Here is an 18,350-nt window from a genome sequence, read left to right on the forward strand (position 1 = left end):
ATGCATGGTATTAAAAATGAGTGATCATTGAGAAGCACACACCCACCCAATCAATCACCCATCTAGCCTCTCAATCATGTTTGTATAAGCAATAGAGAAAAGCAGCCACTGGCAGCTGGGAGCTGGCCTGGCACTCACGGCTAGGCTGCAGCCTTCTCCTGTTGGAACATAAACAATTCAGAGACCACTAATCTCAGACAGGGACCTGATTCCATAAACCCTGCCCAACTCTTTTAAGGTCTTCTTAGCACCCTGTGACTGAGATGTCCCGCGGTCCCCTCAATGCAATGCAAGGTCAACAAACCCAACCTCATCCAACTACAGCCTTGTGTGATCCTGAAGACTATCTGGCTGAAGGACACTGCACCTAGGAATGCAGGTGAGGACAAATGCCTTTTAAAGAATGAGTCTCAGCATACAGATGGCAACAGGCACATGAAAAGATGATCAACATCACTAATTATTAGAGAAATGCAAATCAAAACTACAGTGAGGTATCACCTCACACCGGTCAGAATGGCCATCATCAAAAAGTCTACAAACAATAAATGCTGGAGAGGGTGTGGAGAGAAGGGAGCCTCCTGCACTGTTGGGGGGAGTGTAAGTTGGTGCAGCCACTACGGAAAAGAGTATGGAGGTTCCTCAAAAAACTAAACATAGAGTTGCCGTATGACCCTGCAATCCCACTCCTGGGTATATATCTGGAGAAAACTATAATTTGAAAAGATACACACACCCCAATGCTCACAGCAGCACTCTTCACAAGAGCCAAGACAGGGAAACAACCGAAATATCCATCAACAGATGAAGGGATAAAGAAGATGTGGCGCGCACACACACACACAATGGAATACTACTCAGCCATAAAGAAGAATAAAATAATGCCATTTGCAGCAATAGGGATGGACTCAGAGACTTTCAAACTAAGGGCAGTTAAGTCAGAAAGAGAAAGACAAATACCATAGGAAGTCTAAAATATGACACAAATGAACATATGTACTAAACAGAAACAGACTCACAGGCATAGAGAACAGACTTGTGGTTGCCAAGGGGGCGTGGGGGAGGGGTGGGGGAGGGATGGGGGAGGGATGGATTGGGAGGTTGGGGTTAGCGGATGCAAACTAGTACATACAGAGAATGGATAAACAACAAGGTCTTACTGTAGAGCACAGGGAACTCTATTCAATATCCTGTGATAAACCATAATGGAAAAGAACATAAAAAAGAATATGTGTGTGTGTGTCTGTGTGTGTCCTGAGGCTTTCCTTACTCAGTCCTGTCCCCCAGTTATCTCTCAAGGCCTTTGTCCCTCATTAAAACACTTGAACCTCTCACTGCATCTCCAGAGGGACCAGAGGACACAACTATCGAGGTTGGCCAAAAGGTTCGTTCGGATTTTTCCGAAACCTGAACTTTGGGGCCGACCCAATGTTATAACGCTGACTGCTTTCAGGTCGTTCAAGTCCCTGAAAACAGACACCTGTGTATGTGTGTGTATCTAATACCCGGGGACACACACTGTGTATACACACAGAGTCAATTTTCATGATTTGAGGATACAGTATTCGTGAATTTGCCTATTTGCTAAAATCTATCTCTGAAACCCCAGATCCATACCTGGGGTGGTGTGGCCACTGAAGGACCAAGCACGGGGTGAAAAGGTCGAGCCGCTCGGTGCACACGTTCCCAGCTCAGGTGGGATGAGGCCTCGCATTACCTTCTTGTTTCAGCTCCCAGGCCGTAAACCGGTGTGCTCTCCGGGGGCTATTTACTGCCACGTTTTTTGCATTTCTGTGCTTTTGCTGGTGACATCTCTGCTTAGAACATCCCCCAAGCACCGTGCTGCAGCGCTGTCTGGTGTTCCGAAGGGCAAGACGGCCGTGCTGTGAGGCAGGGAGGGAACACGTGTGTTGGAGAAGCTTGGTTCCGGCACGAGCTACAGCGCTGCTGGCCGTGACTTCAACGTGGATGAAATCAACAGTATACAGTCAAGAAGGCGTCTTTAAGCAGAAACACACGTAAAACAAGGTTATGCAGTGATGGGTGGATGAAAATAATGGGACCAGAGGCCTGCAGTAACCGAACCCTCTGTTTCTCCTAGAAGCAAAGCTTCTATGAGGTCTCAGCAACTTTACGTTTAACTACTGTGAATAAGGAAAATCGACCACAGACATAAGCCACATAAAGATGTAGCCATCACTCATCTCCACTCGACCTAAAAAAAGACCCTAAAACTGTTCTTCTGTGTCTTCCTATTCCACAGACATCCCTGTATGCAATGGCACGGTCGCCCCTCCCATGCTCAGCTTTTCCCCTGTCCTCATCCCTGTACGATCCCTTCACTACCTCAGGGCAAGCTAAGCGACTGCACGTGTACGCCCTCCGCCCACGGCCCTTCTGTACAGGCGACGTTTGGTGCCAAACAACAACAAGGGCAACTACGAATGAAAAAAGCCGGAGCCAAAGAGAATGAAATGACAGACGATGGGGAGCGGAGATAAACCCCTGCCCTCTCTCTGGAGCGCATCCGCCCTGGCAGGCATCCCTACAGCCCCCTTCCATGTGCACAACTCCACCTTGCTCGGGAGGAGCTCTTAGAGAAGCTGTGGACCCCGTCTGCACTTTTGAAGTGAGAAATGGATGGCAAAAACACAGTATTCAGGGCAAGAAGCCAACGCTGGTTACAAAACACTGTGTGTTAACTCTTTTTTTCCTCTTTTATAACTCCCCTAAGGACAGATGTAATAATGTTTCCAAGAAAGCAAACGAGCAGAAAAAGAGGGCTAAAGGTAGAAACTTCTTCTGTAATGTAAGCCAGCCTAACAGTGAACCAGCGTAACATGGCTGCTTTCCGGGAGAACGGTTCTAACCGAAATTCTGAAGGGACCAAACAGAGCAACCAGGAAGGAAATCTTCTTAAAAGGCACCAAAGCCTATTTAAACAAATCTGCAAAAGATTACTGATTTTCAATGAAGATTCTCAAGCTAAATATTTTAATACAAAAAATTTAACTACGGCTTTTTTGTTTGTTTGTTTTGCTTTGTTTTTTGTTTGTCTGGTCGGTTTTGGTTTTACACCAAATCATCTGTGACATGATTCCCCAAGGACTTTTCAGGGAAAAAAGCAGAAAAAAAATCCGTCCATATGTGACGCTTGTCACATGTGGTACAAGCTTGTCTATCCTCCAAAGAAAGCTTAGATAATGAGATAAAGGTAACCGTATTCCTCACTTCCATTTAGACTAAGTGTCTGAACTTGATTTTCTCCAACAGGGTCCAAACTGGCCTTTAGTTAAGTCACATCCACCTGACCAGATAATCAAGAAATGCTCTCAGACCTCAACTCTAAGACAACCCCACAGAATGGAATCTGCTGGAAGGTGGGCCTTTCCTGGCTCCTGTTCAAGGCAGTTTAGTCATTAAAAGTTCCAGGGAACATAATTATTACAGCGCATTCCCTAACAGGTGACAAGAGAACAGTCCAAAGACAGCTTTCTGGCCACTGGGTTTCACCATACACGGTTTTTACCACTGCGAGGGATAGAGCAATAATACCAGTAACTCAATAATACCCCATAATACCAGTAACTCAAACTAGGGGCTGAGGACAGTCTTGAAAATGGATCAGTCACTTTGTGTGCTGGAACCTTTTGGACAGCATATGGCCCAAGTGAGCAGCTGACAGAAGAAACAGGATGATTCCTTTATTCTCCTGGGGCCAGTGTCACATGGGTGGTTAAGGACAGCATCAGGCCTACAATTCCATCTTTCTGCTCCTATTCAAGGGCTCTTTCCAGGGAAACATCAGTCTTGGTATCGGACCAAAAAAAAAAAAAAGAATTATAACCTACAGTTATATGGCTCTTCTTTGATTTAATGCAGTAAATCTTGGATAAGGTCAGGAACTGACTTGCATTGGCTCAAATAACCCCAACTTCCAAACAGGGGAGCCCACCTACCTCTAAAAGTCTTCACTTCGCATTACACGTGTTCCACAGGTGGACCGTGAGGGCAGGTACCCTGTGAGAAGTCAGATGCCAGGAAGATCACGGGCAACCCTCCACTGATAAATTACACAGTCCTCAGAGGAGCATGGAGACTGCCGACAACGCCAGTTCCCAGTTCTTTAAACCACAGTGAAGCGAGAGGAGAAATACCATCTCCATCGAGCATAAAGAGTTCCTAGAGAGTGTTCTGGAAGGCTGAATGAGACACTGCCCCGTGGCACCGATAAGAAGAAGGCTGGAAGGACATGACCACTGGAATCTCCCTCAATCACAGTGTCTGAGTCACAGGTCACAAACTCAGCCCACTGCCAGAAGTTCACTGTGTGTCCTCGAAAGCACATCTTCTAACACACTCCCCGCATTCCACACGGCTGCATCCGGCCGCTCCAATCCCCTCCGCGCACGCACACCCCCGCCCCCAATCTCAACAACATTCTGCTCCGTCAACGACAGTAACATGAATCACGTTCTGCCGTGAGACAAGAATCGGTGCTCAGAACGTCTTGATCCAGGCACGCCGCACAGAAAGGGAAGTTCCATCGCCTCCTAAGCGCCTTTCAGCTCAACTTGTTCGCCATCAGTAACAGTCCAGGTGCCTCTTGAGGGGAGCGGGTGTCGGGTCTAACAAGGTGAGGGTCCCTTTCCCCAAACCTGACTCTAATTTCCTTACCACTAAGTTCCAAGGGATGGGCTCATGTTCATGTAAGCTGTATTTCAGACAAAAGGACAGCTGGAAAAATTACAAGGTTGGTAGCATAACACGTGACATTGCTAGACTTGCATGTGGAAATGTGGCAGCTCAGGGCCTTTCTCTCTTTTTTTTTTTCTTTTTTTTTGCGGTACGCGGGCCTCTCACTGTTGTGGCCTCTCCTGTTGCGGAGCACAGGCTCCGGACACGCAGGCTCAGCGGCCATGGCTCACGGGCCCAGCCGCTCCGCGGCATGTGGGATCTTCCCGGACCGGGGCACGAACCCGCGTCCCTGCATCGGTAGCCAGACTCTCAACCACTGCGCCACCAGGGAAGCCCCCCTTCTCATTTTTTAGTTCACATAATTTTAATTGAGTTCACATACTTCTATTTTCATCTCCTCTTTTACTACGTGTGACTTTCTAGGTCATCTGCTTTGTCAGACACACCAACTCGGTGTCCTCACAGCCAAGGAGTTGACAGGACAGGCAACAAGTTGGTAAAGAAGAACTGACACCTCAAGGGCACAGAGGACAGATGGTGGTGGCCAGAGGCGGCGGGAGACGGGATGTGGGTGAAGAGCATCAGAGCTGCAGACTTCCAGCCATAAAATAAGGTAAGTCCTGGGACTCCCCTGGTGGTCCAGTGGCTAGGACTCCGCACTCCCAATGCAGGGGGCCCAAGTTCCATCCCTGGTCGGGGAACCAGATCCCACACGCCACAACGAAAGATCCCGCATGTGCGACTAAGATCCAGCGCAGCCAAATAAATAAATACATAAATAAATAAATAAATAAATAAGTGAGTAAGTCCTGGGGATTCAACGTAATACATGACTATAGTTAACAATACTGGAGAGTATATCTGAACGTTGCTAAGAGAATAAATCTTAAAAGTTCTCATCACGGGACTTCCCTGGTGGCGCAGTGGTTAAGAATCCGCCTGCCAATGCAGGGGACACGGGTTCGAGCCCTGGCCCGGGAAGATCCCACATGCATCCCATGGGTGGAGCAACTAAGCCCGTGTGCCACAACTACTGAGGCCGTGTGCCACAACTACTGAGGCCGTGTGCCACAACTACTGAAGCCCGCGTGCCTAGAGCCCATGCTCCGCAACGAGAGAAGCCACCGCAATGAGAAGCCCGTACACCGCAACTAAGAAGAGTAGCCCCCGCTCGCCGCAACTAGAGAAAGCCCTCACACAGCAACGAAGACCCAACGCGGCCATAAATAAATAAAGATTTTTTTTTAAAAAAAGTTCTCATCACAAGAAAAAGAAATGAGTAACTATGTGTGATGATGGATGTTAACTAAACCTATTGTGGTGATCATATCACAATGTTTACATGTATCAAATCATTATGTTACACACCTTCAGCTGATACGTTATATGTCATTTATATCTCAATTTTTAAAAAATGAAATGAAAATAAAAAAGGACAGTTGGAGGATGGAACTGTCTCTGTGGGTCCTGACCCTCCCCCGCTGCATCCCACAAGCCAGGAGATGTCTTTCCTCAACGGGGAATCAGGAAGAACAAAAGCCTTGCTCTCACAACTACTGTACTAAAGACACAATCAAAGAGAACCATTTCATTTAAACAGCACTCAACCGAAGGAGAAAAGAGAGAGAACGAAAGAGAGAAACAGAAAGTTCTGCACAACAGAGTTATTTCCGTAACTTGCTGGTCACCCCAACAGGTGATACCTGGCTGATGTGATGATGGCCAGTTCTAGGTGACACAGCCTCCTCTAGAGCAAGTGTATCCCCAGCAGCTTTTTAGGAGAAAATCTCTATTTGCTTGCTGTGCACGACGACGCGGGCGGGAATAGACAGACTTTTGCTCACTCACTCACAGCACCGTCCTATGCTTGTCCTGCCAGCAAGTCAAATACCCTGATTTTTTTTCATACCCTCAACATTTCAATCACCAAAATAAAACAACACTTGTGTGGGAGGAGGAAGGTGGCTGTCAGCCTCTCAATGACACGGCTCCCTCCTCTAATGAGGTCAAAACTTTCTTTTGGCCACAGAGCAACCAAGCGTCAACACACTAAGTATCAGTCCCTAAAGACTGGAAACAGAATTTACAGCAAGATATAAAAGGCTGGTCCATGGAAACGTGATAAGCGACCCTTAACCATGCAGCACAACGTGCACTGCAAAGGACACCATGAACAACTGACCCATAATTACCGTGAGCTCGCTACAGTGCAGAGCAGAAAGGAAACCTAAGGCAAGATCTCTGCTATCAAGCACTTGCAGTCTTGCTCGTAAGGAAAAAGAAAATACATGCGTAAGAGAAACAGTGGGCAAAAGGCCCCCTGGAAAAAAAGAGTATTAAGCTCATAATGGAAATCTCCTAATAAAAAACAGATTTTCCAACACCAAATAAATGGTCCATTTGTTAGGCTGTGCAATAGCAAAAAAAATTAATAAAACTGAAAGAATTAATACAGTACGAAGCCAATGAGAAAAAGTCACAGAAATCATAGAGACCTAGCCAAGACCCTTGGGTTGTAACTTGCTTCCACACAGCCATCTGTGAGAGATTAAACAACTCCTTTTTCCTCGGGAGGGCTTTATGTCTTTATATGGAAAGGACTGCCAATGGCCCTTCCCAGTGCGGACAGTCCTGAGAGACGTGGTACTCAAACTTCAAAGCGCACGACAGTCACCTGGAAACTGCATGTGTGCAGGGCTCTTCAGCCTGGGCACACGTGGACCCAGGCCAGGTAATTCCTTGTGGGGGACTGTGCTGTGCACTGTTAGATGCTGAGCAGCATCCCTGGCCTCTACCCATTAGATGCCAGGAGCACCCTCTCCCCTAGTTAACTACAACAGAATCTCTCCAGATGTTGACAATGTCCCTGGGGGGACATGACTGCCCCCCCACCTCCCCCCACTACCACCTCCCCAGCTGAGAACCCCTGTTCTAAGATGGAACCAAGGAAGCTATATATTTCACAAGCACCTGCTGCTTCCAACATCCACCTACGGGGCTATTTTCCTGGATACAACTGGGTGCATCAGTCTCGTCCACTGGGGTCACCTTCCCTCCCAGACACCAACAGGGCAGAGGGTATCACAATCCCACTTCTTCCCTCTTGCCCCCTAGTACACGTGCCTTTTGCCCCCTTTGCTGTGTGACTCTGCATGACCTCCCGACTAGAACAGCCCTCCCCAGCCCATGGATGGGGGATCTGGCCACGTCCCTTGCTCTGGTCAACGAGCATGAGTGGGAAGGACAGGCAGGGGTTTTAAACGTGACTGCGTGACATCGCCTGGCTTCTTCTTATACCAGATAGGAGGGGCAGAAGTACATGCCCCACGAGGCCACTAGCCTCAGAAGGAGGAGATCAGGAGCTCAGCCCTAAACCCAGCCCAGAGCCTGACCAGGCCTCCCTGATCCCACCCGGCTGAGCCCAGAAGAGCCACACCTCACCACCCACCGATGAGTAAGCAAGAAATAAGTGCTTGGTGCTCTTTTCAGCAGCACGTATATTAAAACTGGAAAGATACAGAGATTAACATGGCCCCTGTACAAGGGTAACACGAAAATTCATGAAGCATTCCATATTTTTGATGGAAACTAAACTTTCGGTGGTGAGCACGCTCCAGCATACAGAGATGTCAAAATATGGTATTGTACACATAAAACTTACATGTTATAAGCCAATATTACCTCAATTTTAAAAAATTCTGTACAGAAATAAGAGCTTGTTTCTGTAAGCCTTTGTATGCGGGGGTGCTGTTTGTTACACATCATCAGCAAAGCAGAAAGCTGACTAATACACTCACCAAATATTTCTGAACCAAAATGCTGATTAACAAGTGGATATTATTATGACTTTTCTGTCCCCACCCCCACCCGTCTTCCTCCACTCTTTTATGGAGCCACAAACCCACCAGTTCAGTCCCCATAAAGGCACACATGGTATCTCTGAAGTCCTGGGGGCCAGGTCCCACTCTTCTCACATCATGGTGGTCTTTCCCACAGCGGACTCAGACTCTGAGACACTAACTCCAGGGAAGAGTTCTGTCAGAGTCCCCGAGAGACCCTCAAACTGACAGTGGCAGGGCCACCCACCAACTATGGAGTTCTTGGGAAGAAGAGGCTCTAGAGATACAAATGTGTTCGATCAGCACCAAAAATCCCAGGTCCTTCTGAGACAGAAAACAACCGGGTGTGCTCAGAGGTAAATCAAGACTCAGCCAGTGGCTGCACCTCAGTGAAAGGCAGGCACACCAACCAAACAGCTCCATGACTTCTGAATCATTCAAGAGCCAAACAGCAAATATTAAATAAATATACAAACCTTGCAGGGTTCAGAGGAACAAATTAAGAGACAGAAACAAAGGAAATAAGTCTCCTTGAAGACTGTCAATGGAGCCAGAGAATAATGGCCCCCAGAAAGTCCCATGCCCTAATCCCTGGGCCCTGCGACAGTGTTACCGTGCATGGCAAAAAGGACTCTGCAGATGTGATGAAGTTAAGGACCTTGAGGAGGAGAGATTATCTTGGATATGGGGGGGGGGGCAATGTAATCACATGAGCCCTAAAAAGTGGGCAATCTCTCCAGGCTGTGGTCAGAGAGAGATGTGACCAAAGAAGATGGTGCACTGCTGGCTTTGAAGATGGAAAAAGGGGCCATGAGCCAGGGAATGCAGGAGGCCTCTAGAAGCAGGAAGAGGCAAGGACTGGCTTCTCCTGAAAGCCTCTGGAAAAGAAGGCAGCCCCACTGACACAGTGAGACCCACCTCAGACTTGTAACCTCTGGAACTATAAGATAACAGCGTGGAGTTGTTCAAGTCAGGAAGTTTGGGGTCATCCGTCCCAAGAGGGACAGGAAACTAACACAGTCAATTATAAGATCAACCGAGACAACACACAGGACCTTCAGCCTTACCAATAAGCTCTTTGTTCAAGGCACAGACACCCCAGAAAGTCATGCCTATGGATAGCTGGAGAAAAATCAGCCTCCATATTCTCCCACCTGACCCTGGAATGGTAATTTATGGCTCTACACAGGCAGAAGGTTTATAAATACAGAAAAGTCAACAACTCTACGACTCTGTTTCAGTCTAAGCCGGCGTTGTGGCTTCAGGGAGGCCCCAGAAAGCAGCCAAAGTCTAGCTGGTTGGAACCCCATGACCCCAGAGCAACTTCACACTACCCCCTTGGGAACTACAGGCTTCCTATGTCTCACACCAAGAAAGGACCCTCTAGTGGCGCACTGGTTAAGAATCCGCCTGCCAATGCAGGTTCGAGCCCCGGCCCGGGAAGATCCCACATGCCGCAGAGCAGCTAAGCCTGTGCGCCACAACTACCGAGCCTGTGCTCTAGAGCCCACGAGCCACAACTACTGAGCCCACGCGCCACCACTACTGAAGCCCACATGCCCTGGAGGCCACGTGCCTCAACTATTGAGCCTGTGTGCTGCAACTACTGAAGCCCATGGGCCTAGAGCCCATGCTCCACAGCAAGAGAAGCCACTGCAATGAGAAGCCCGTGCACCGCAACGAAGAGTGGCCCCCGCTCACCACAACTAGAGAAAGCCTGCACATAGCAACAAAGACCCAATGCAGCCAAAAATAAATTTAAAAAATAAAATCCCATCCAAAAGGCAGCACAAAAGAGGGGTCAGCAGGTACAGCTTTAATTGACCAAAACTGTTTTCTAGGTTGATCTTTAGGGGAAGAGATGGAACAACTAAAGAGAAGGAGAAGGCAGATACAGTTTACGCCCAATTGGAAGCTGAACTGGAAATGGTTTTATAAACATTGCTCCATCTGTGAACCGTTTTCCATTTCAACGTAATCTGAAAGGAGCAGCCCGTGCCCCGGGTTTACCCAGCCCGTAACATTCTCCCACCTGATTCCCCACCCCAGGCCCCAAGCTCTCCTTGATTACCCAGAGATTCCACAAAACATTTACCAAGAAACTGGAATAACACACACTACAACATGGACAAACCTCAAAGACCTAATGCTAAGGGAAGAAAGCTAGACAGCAAACAGTACATATTGTGTGATTCCATTTATAGAAAATGTTAAGAGTAGGCAAATGCACAGGGACAGAAAGCAGATCAGTGGTTGCCAGGGGCTGGGTGGAGAGGGGATTTGGGAAGTGATCGCTTAATGGGTAAGGGGTTTCTTTCAGGGTGATAAAAATGCTACAGAATTAGACAGTGGTGATGACTGCACAACTCTGTAAAAATACCAGGAAAGTACTGAGTTATATACACTTTGAATGAGTGAGTTGCATGGTATGTAAGTTATATCTCAATAAAGCTGTCATATTAAAAAACAGAAAAGAGAGAAAGAGGAAGAAGAAACAACCACTAGGATGTTAGCCAATGATTACAAGTCACTGCAAACTTTAAAAAATTTAACCACCCCAAGGAGGTTAGTTTACTTAACAAGCCTGGATTCCTGCGCACCAGCCCACTCCACAGTAAAGATTCTGAAACGCCTGAGCAGAGGCCGGTAGCAAACCGTGACCAGAGGTGGTTTATGGAACGGGCTCAGGAGCAAAGTGGGACGACTGGGGTCCACGATGAAATGCAGGAGGATGATTCTGCAGAAGTAACAGTTCTCAGTAATTTAAAGCAACTCGCTACAATGAAAGTATTATCTCTCTCCAAAATAAAAAAATAATTGTAACAAATACACTGGCTATGGCAGCAAACGTCTACTGATAACGTCTGGCTGCTCCAAGTTCGCCGATGCAGATTAGACTCCTGAAAAGCAAACTGAAAGTAAAATACATTTACTGGTTTAGGACTGGCTGCTTCAGATGGGAGGGGGTGGGATGGAGAAAGGATGGATGTTGTTCCCTTGTGAGAGGAAAGGCGGGTGAGCAGCCTTACGATTCCAGCGGACCCAGCAGCACGGGGAGCCCCTGGCGCAGGGCCTGGGTCTGATCCCGCCCCACCTGGGCTTGGACCATTTCCTCAGAAGGTGACCCCAGCAACCGCAGACAGGACACAAGTTAGATCCCACAAGAGTCGGCGGGGGTATCACGGCTGGCGTTTGGCGGTCATCAGCAAGCCGACCCACGCATCCCGAGTTACTCTTGGTATTAGCCCCTTGACATAATAAGGAAGCCAAGAGGAAAGACGGACACATCCAAGCATACAAAAATGGGAAGCCTGGTGATTAAGACCATAAGCAACATTATAAGGAACCGTCCAGGACAGAAATATGTGCAACAACTAACAATCACAGTCTACAAAGACTTCTAAGGCATGTGTGGGCCTCAGACCAGGAGCGTCAGCATCAGCTGGGCACTTGCTGGAAATGCAGAGCCTCAGGCCCCACCCAGATCTACTGACTCAGAGATTCTGGGGATGGGGCCCGGCAACCCGTGTTTTCACAAGCCCTCCACAGGGTGCTGGGACACAGTGAAGTTTGAGAACCACTGGTAAGGTCACAGAAATATTTAGAGCAGCACTATTCATAATAACCCCAAAAATGGAAACAAGCCAGACATCCAACAGCGGGTGCATGGATCAACGGTGGTGCGTCCATACCTGATGGAATCCTACCCAGTTATAAGAAGGGATGAATTAGTGACACAGGCCACAACGTGGATAAACCCGAAAATCACCACGCTGAGTGAAAGAAGCCAGGCAAAATAATCAGGACATACAGTGTGATTTCACTGATATAAAATTCTAGGATATACAAACTAACCTGTCTAGTCATAGAAAGCCATCAGTGGTTGCCCGGAGGTGGAGGGAAGCAGAGAGAGATTACAGAGAGGCACAGGGAAATGTGGAAGCCACGAAAATACGTGTTATCTTGATATGAACGTGTCCGAGAAGCCGGCAACACAACCAAGACAGCAAATATAGGAGAAAACTGATGAACGTGCACACCTTACATACGCCTGGTTTACTGTACTTCAATTTTACCTTAACGAAGTGGTAAAGAAAGCAAGCAAGCCGATGGAGCAAAACCAGTGTAATATGACCCCATATAGATAAAAACGCAGGACTACACAGCTGTACGTGGACAGCTGAACATGCCAGAAACAGAATCTACCACATCACACTGTGGACTGTTAATATCGGTTATTCTAAAGACACAGACCTACTAGAGCATGGACTTGAGGATATGGGGAGGGGGAAGGGTAAGCTGTGACAAAGTGAAAGAGCGGCATGGACATATATACACTACCAAACGTAAGGTAGATAGCTAGTGGGAAGCAGCCGCATAGCACAGGGAGATCAGCTCGGTTCTTTGTGACCGCCTGGAGGGGTGGGATAGGGAGGGTGGGAGGGAGACGCAAAAGGGAGGGGATATGGGAACATATGTATATGTATAACTGATTAAATTTGTTATAAAGCAAAAAAAAATAAAGAAAAATTAAAATATATATATTAAAAAAATAAAATAAAATAAAATAAAATGAGTGAAAAAAAGCAAGGTGCAAAAGAATACACACACACACACACACACACACACACAAAATATCGGTTTTTCTGCCAGAGACGCTGGAAGTTACAACCCCACAGTGCGGGGATTCAGGGAAATCAGCATATCCTTAGGTATCACCTTAGAAACAGGAACGAGCTTAGAACAGGAAAAAGAAACAAAAACCAGAATCTGTTCAGAGGAAAAGCCTTGGATTTTGGAAGCCCCCAGAGCAAGGCCGGCTGCAGGGGTGCAGGCAGCGGCCCCCCCGGGTAGAACCAAGCGCCGCAGGGGTGCGGGGCAGCTCCTGCTGGGAGATGCAAGACAGAGAAGGGGACCCACGCAGGTAAGCGGGCTGGGGCCCAGGCAGGGGGCCCTGAACTTCTCAGGGGGCTCAACGGTTGACCAGATGAAGAAAACAAGGGGTGGAGGCCTGGCTATTTTGACACCCTGCGCACTCTGCACTCCGGGAAGCAACTGAAAACCCTATAGAAACCAAGAGAAACCAAAACCCTGGAGGGCCGTAAGCAGATGCACTGAAAGGCTGGGCTCACAGCAGCCACTCCCTTCCAGCACATTCATCACGTGTAGACTCTTTACTCAGGATCTTTCGCCCTCCTTTCTCAGTGTCTGGGGAAGAGATAAGGGTGAAGTGTGATTTCCAGATCAAAGCCAAGGGGTGGCCCCAGACATCTCGTGTAATTTCGCTGTTTATTTGTAAATGAACGCTTCTAAAGGAACTTCTTTTCCCTCTGAAGTGAGCTCCCCAAACCTTGCTTGTCCTTTGCTATAAAAAGAGATGCATATTTCCCTGGACTGTATGAGGACGGAAAGCTTTCTGAACTTCTTCTGTAAGTCTGATGGGGATTTTAGTCCTTCAACTTCACTAAGTCTTTAAGCACGAGATTCAAGCTTCTAAGGCAGGGTACTTGACCTCGGCACTAATGATCTCTCGGGCTGAGTAATTCTTTGCGGGCCTTGGGGCCTCATCCCCTGCGTGATAGGACGCTGGGCAGCGCCCCTGACCTCTATCCACTAGATGCCAGTGACACCCCTGCCCCACTGGTAACAACCAGAAAGGCCCCCAGACACTGTCCAGCGTCCCTTGGGAGCAAAACTGCCCTTGGTGGAGGACCACTGAGCTAAGGTATATCCCGACCAAGATGGAACTTCCGTCAAAGTCAAACATCCAGTGCCATGAAAGAAACGGGACAGGATTTCAAGAAGAAGGCAGCGGGGGCATGGACGGTTGACTGCCCTATGGCTGTGTCCTGGGTTCTCCAGGGACTGAGCCCATCACCGTAAACACAGCTCCTTTTCCAGACTCCTCACCTGTCCAGTGCAGCCCTTTATGCACGATTCTTCACGATTAACACGACCCTAAATATACGATGAACTCCTCTAGCTTCACAGTTTGCTGACTACAAGTAAACGTTTCTCTCTCTTTTTTTGGGGGAGGGGGGGCGTGCCGCAAGGGCATGCGGGACCTTAGTTCACCGACCAGGGATCAAACCTGTGCCCCCTGCAGTGGAAGCGCAGAGTCTTAACTACTGAACTGCCCGGGAAGTCCCTAAACGTAAACGTTTTTGTCTTTTTACAGAGCTACTTACTTCCTGCATGGCTCCACCTTGAGAGCCTGCAACCAACCCATCACTATCCTGATTCTACACGGAGGAAACCAAGGCTTCTCTTCCGGTCCTGCACTCTCCCTAGGTACCCCTCTCCAGGAGAGGGGGCGGGGAAGGCTTACTAAATCACCTCTCACCATCAGGTTCTGAGCAAAGGAAAATCTACAGAGACAGAAAGGAGATTAGTGGCTGCCTGGGGCTGGCAGGGGGAGCAGGAATGGATGACTTGGCATTCCTGAAGACGTCAGTGATCTTACTGGGGAATGAAAATGTTTGAAACCTGGATGATGGCCGATGACTGCACCACTCGGTAAACTGACTAAAAAGCACTGAAACTGTACACTTGAAACGGGTGTTTTTTATGGTATGTAATTTATACCTCAGTAACACTGTTCCTGAAAATCAACTAGACCTTAAATGGGATATAGAGATCTTCATGAAATTTATCACCGCAAGTGGCCATCTACAGCCATCCCAAGGCAAAGCAAACATCTATGGCAAACCCAAATGAAACAAAGTATCACATAGCTTGCAAAAGGAAGGACAGCCCAACCTGAATCTACAGCGTGTCCAACTCAATACTAGGAACTATAGAACAACCACACTGCCCAATGCCAGCAGTGCGGACAGAGAGAAATTCTACTCTGATGGGTATCTGGGCCATCAGAAACCCATGCAGAAAAATACATTTCTTGTCCAAATATAGAACATTCAATGGAAAAGCAAACACAACAGGTAATTCATGAAGGTTGAACATACTCTTAGATAGCAAACTATGAACCAAACCCAAACTTCCCTTAAAGCAAAAGCCACTCAGAAAAATGGGACCCCAGGGCTTCCCTGGTGGCGCAGTGGTTGAGAATCTGCCTGCCAAAGCAGGGGACACGGGTTCGAGCCCTGGTCCGGGAAGATCCCACATGCCGCGGAGCAACTAGGCCCGTGAACCACAACTACTGAGCCTGCGCATCTGGAGCCTGTGCTCCGCAACAAGAGAGGCCGCGACAGGGAGAGGCCCGCGAACCGCGATGAAGAGCGGTCCCCGCTCGCCGCAACTAAAGAAAGCCCTCGCACAGAAACGAAGACCCAACACAGCCAAAAATAAATATAAATAAATAAAAATTTTTTAAAAAGGGACCCCAGCTTACCCCTCTATTGTGCCAGGAGCTGAGAAAATTAAAATTCACAAAGGACAGCTTATTCTGTGCACCATTTCATGTTTAAATATGAATTGGGAAATAGTGAAAACATACAGTCTCTGGTTTTATTCAGTTCACTTTTCTGGAAACACAGGATGATCAAAAAATTACATAATGGAATTAAAAACTATTAACTATTGGGTGGACAGGAGCTGTACTGGCTGAGAGAAAAAGGAAATATTTCCATGAGCTCATCTTATTCTATATTTAGTTTGAGTACACTAATGTAATTAACCAGGGGTGTATAATTTTGCTAACTTCAAATTTCCAGTTGTAAAGCCTCACATACAATTATTTGAACTACAACTGATTTTTATTTTTGTGGGAAAATGAAGATAGCTCATTTTAATAACCCAAGCTTCCCAAGAAGTAACTGCCTTCCTTGACAGAAATTACGTGAATGGTAATTCACAACACCACAAACTCATTTGCTTTTAGATCTTCCCTCAAAGGTTAGCATACTTGGAGATTTCAAGTCCCGTTGACTCAACCATTTGGTGCTACTATTCCCCTACGCTCCTGCTCTGTACACCTGTGCCTCTAATTCCCAGAGAGTATACATAGATCTCTGCACTTCTCGAGTACCTGAGGTATGCATTCAGGAAATAAAATCAAATTTTGTGCCCACTTCGGCGAACAGTCTCAGGGTGGGGCTATTCTCTGATACATCTCTGAATATTATTTAGGGTAATTTGGCCGGCAAATAATTAAATGAAAGAAAACGCCTCCTGTCCAGACCTGAAGCGACTGACCAGTGTCTAGCTGACCTGCTGGCAATGAGAAGTTGGGACCTGGACAAGGCTCAAGGAAACCGGCTAAAAGCAAAATACTTTGTGTAATTTCTTCCCCCTCTTAGATGGGCAGGCACGGGGCAGAAAAAGGACATTCCCAAAGACTTTCATTAAAACTAAACTTGTTACGGGAGCTTAAATGTCCTGATCTCTGGAGAGCAGAGACAAAGGTGCATCATGTAGATGTCAAAAATTCTACTTCCTGAGAATTCCCTGGCTGTCCAGTGGTTGGAACTCCGTGCTTTCACTGCCGAGGGCCTGGAGGGCCTGGGTTCGATCCCTGGTGGGGGAACTAAGATCCTGCAGGCCACGTGGTGCAGGCAAAAAATTTAAAAAAAAAATCTCCTTCCTGCTTCTCCTCTCTTCACAGTAGGTGCCTTCTGAATATTACTGTAAAGAGAAGCAATCTTTTTTTTTTAAGTAGGAGATAAATGTATCAGTTTACCAAAGGACAGATGAATGTCCACGTGGATCCTGACGAGCGTGAAATGACATGTGGCCCTGGTGCCCCAACGGTATGGAGAACAAGACCAGCGTTAGCTGCAGGCATCTGCATGCACAGTGCACGTCTCTGCTTCCCTTTACATACAAAGCTACGCTGCAAACTCAGTACCCACAAAGGGAAAAATAGGCACAAACACCAAAAATCATACACAGCACCGAAGCTAACGTATCAATCATTTCAAATTAAACAAACAAAAAGGCTGGTGTGGAAACCTGGAACTGCTTGCGGTCGACATTTAGTGTCATGAAAACCAAAGCTTCAGCCATTCTCAGCAAACGACCTCAGCCAAAGACCTGAAGTTTGGAGGTGAGTGCTATGTCTCACCTCCACAGCCCACAATGTGGTCTGGGTTGTGAATATAACTTTTGTATTTATTTACTCTCTGTAACACCAGTAATACAGCATCAACCAAAATGACAGTTTTCTCTTTTAAAAAGCCTCTAATGTGAAATGCAAAAAATAAAAAAATAAAAGATTTAATAACAACCATGATGGATGAAATATGTTTCTGGAAGAAAACAACAACAAATAAACAGCCAGACTGAAGGCACCGAGAGACTTTTATCACAACCCAGTTCCAGCGCTATCTCACATCTTTTAAAGTTTGAATCACGTATTTGACAAAAAGCCTGGTTCTTGGGAGCCCTGAGGGCATCCGTCAATGAAAGCAGCTGATTTATAAACAGAATTAAGTGATTATGAAAACACTGCGGCATCATGAAATGCTTAAAAAAGCACAGCATTGTTCCAAAGTTTGCTCATGCACCTGCAACTTAGATATTGTCATCTGGTTCTGAAACACAAATATTTTTTCAGCTTTAAAAACACGCACAATCCTGTACATCCAAAACGTGCACAGCACCCTGTCAACGTATGCTCTTTCTTCCCCAAATCACATCATTAATAGCTGTGCCTCTGGAGGGATGTCCAATCTTTAAGCTGGCAGATCTCAGTCACAACACGTGTGTGTATACACACACACACACACACACACACACACACATCGTGGCAGGTGAAGCCAGAGGGAGAAAGGGGAATGCATCTGTGTCCCACTTTATTCAGGGACTTCAATATCAGCCCCTCATCACCTCTGGGGACCCCATCAGTGATCTCTA

The 18,350-nt window shown here is 47.1% G+C and overlaps 1 protein-coding gene and 1 non-coding gene across 6 annotated transcripts in view; one reads left to right on the forward strand and one right to left on the reverse strand.

Annotated features, from left to right (window-relative positions):
- Positions 1-18,350, reverse strand: part of TBL1X (transducin beta like 1 X-linked) — a 223,626-nt gene that overhangs the window by 194,320 nt on the left and 10,956 nt on the right. The window contains exon 1 of one of the 5 annotated variants that reach the window (XM_060086315.1): positions 1,618-1,711. The exons of the other annotated variants lie outside the window; for them this stretch is intronic. The gene's annotated coding sequence lies outside the window, so the exon portion shown is untranslated. Of the gene's footprint in view, positions 1-1,617; positions 1,712-18,350 lie in introns of those variants that run through there. 5 annotated transcript variants of the gene reach the window in all.
- Positions 8,175-8,278, forward strand: LOC132482861 (U6 spliceosomal RNA). The gene has a single exon (XR_009531019.1). It is a non-coding gene; the product is annotated as a U6 spliceosomal RNA (small nuclear RNA).

The sequence above is a fragment of the Mesoplodon densirostris genome, chromosome X, assembly GCF_025265405.1.
Source record: "Mesoplodon densirostris isolate mMesDen1 chromosome X, mMesDen1 primary haplotype, whole genome shotgun sequence".
Taxonomy (NCBI): Eukaryota; Metazoa; Chordata; class Mammalia; order Artiodactyla; family Ziphiidae; genus Mesoplodon; species Mesoplodon densirostris.